The sequence below is a fragment of the Geospiza fortis genome, unplaced genomic scaffold (assembly GCF_000277835.1).
Source record: "Geospiza fortis unplaced genomic scaffold, GeoFor_1.0 scaffold66, whole genome shotgun sequence".
Lineage (NCBI taxonomy): Eukaryota > Metazoa > Chordata > Aves > Passeriformes > Thraupidae > Geospiza > Geospiza fortis.
The window spans coordinates 1,398,129-1,399,971 of NW_005054312.1; the positions used below are offsets into that span (position 1 = coordinate 1,398,129).

General features: G+C 42.8%; 1 protein-coding gene across 1 annotated transcript in view; it reads right to left on the reverse strand.

Annotated features, from left to right (window-relative positions):
• Positions 1–1,507, reverse strand: part of LOC102044386 (carbohydrate sulfotransferase 9-like) — a 10,508-nt gene extending 9,001 nt beyond the window's left edge. Inside the window, exon 1 of the mRNA XM_005419414.2 lies at positions 1,431–1,507. The gene's annotated coding sequence lies outside the window, so the exon portion shown is untranslated. The remainder of the gene's footprint in view (positions 1–1,430) is intronic.
• Positions 1,508–1,843: the final 336 nt, after the last annotated feature.

The window sequence follows — 1,843 nt, forward strand, 5'->3', positions numbered from 1 at the left end:
AAATGGTTTTCCTTTTTGCTCCTATCTCTTCCAGCTTCTCCTGTCATTTTAGTCTAGATTTTGAACCTTATTTTCAGGATCCAAAGCTAATTTTGTCTGAATCCATACCTCTACTCTCATTACCCCCCACTCTTTCTTTTTTATACTCCTTCAAAGACTCCCTTAGAGGAATCATGTGCAAGTCCTATCACCAGTGATTTGGTGTCTGCACTTTTACAGAAATAACCTCTTTGCCTGAAACATCCTGACACTTACTGACAAAATTTTCTTTTCTCTTCCTACATGAATCTAGGCTTATTCCTTCTTTCCCTTCTGCTCTCCTGCGCGTTGCAGGGCAAGCTGTTCAGCAGAATCGTTATGTTTAAAGTCTGTTTCTATGAAACATGTTTTTATAGCATACTATGACACATGCAGTATCAAAAATTAAGAAGTTTGGAGACAGTAGGATTAAACTGATAATTTAAATCATAGAGAGTATAAAATGAAGTGTCTGCTGGCTTTTGGCAGAACAGTCTTGAAACTAAAGACTTGACATTTCAGAGCATTTGATGTTACACTACACTCTAAGTTCAAAATAGTCTTGTGGATTCAGTTACAGATAGAAATGCTTGAAAAGTCTGCAAATCTGGTTTCCAGACTCTGCTTAAGTATCCAGAAAATGGAGAATTGTTAGTCAATGAGTCTTTGAAAAGGTGGGTACCCCACACCACATGGGATTATCATAGCAGACAAAGAATACAAGCTCTCATCCTAAAAACTCTTGCCTGATTCACTGCACACCTTCCTTCATCTGACACACATAGTGGGGATCCTGTTGGACAGCCTTTGAGTGTCTCAAGAACATGTTCATCCTCTGAACCAAACAGATGAAGTTGTGTGGAGTATTTTGTTTCTTTAAAAACCAAGTGTTGAAAAGGTACTCAAAAAAAGTATTCATGAAGTATCACAACAACATGCACAAAAGTCATTTTCAAGGTTGAATCAGCTCCCTTGACCAGTCTTAGGATACTCACTCTAATGGAATAATCAATAGTGGCAGCAGATTTCTATCTTCGGAACAAACCCAGCATGAACAGTGACAAGTCCCAAACTCACCAGTTTTACCTACTGGCAGCAACAAAACAGTGAGACTTGGTCATGTGGGATGCCATTCCTGGCACTGAAGGAAAATGGTCCATAGCACAGCTTGTCCCTGCTTCGTCTGCTCCCAGCATTAGCATGGCCTTCCCAGACTCTTCTTCTCCTGGTACCCCCACCTCTTTGCACTCCACTGTCCAGCAGCACTCCCACACTCCTGCTCAACACATATTTATTTGCATGGGTACCAGAGCTTTTCCCTTAGCCCCCATCCCAGGTGTGACCCCATCTTTCCCAGTCCCTTCTTCTACTCCTCAGGCAAAACTTTAACCCAATCTCCAGCAAATTCTCACCTCCAAAAGCCTTCCTCATGTCGTCTCCAGGCAGCTCACCCAGCAAATCCTGTTTTCCAGCTTTCCAAACACCCATCAGATCTCACCCTGATTCTGCTTTCAGCCTTCCTCATGCACAAGCCAGCTCTTTGCTGGCTCCCCCTGCCAGACTCCTCCCTTTGTCTCCTCAGTCAGCCTCACAGCCCCCCCTCCAACAACCACACTTCCGAGCCCAGCTCATCAGAACTGTCTCTCCTTCTACTTCCAAGATTCCCACACAGCCCCATTGCTTCTCACTCTCAGTTCTGTTCTCAGCTAGTTCTGTTCTCAGCTTGTTTCAGACTCTACACTTCAGTTTCTATACTTATTTTAGTATCTCCCAAACTAAACTGACACATTTTCCTTTTTTTTCCCTCCCACATCAATTTTACAAT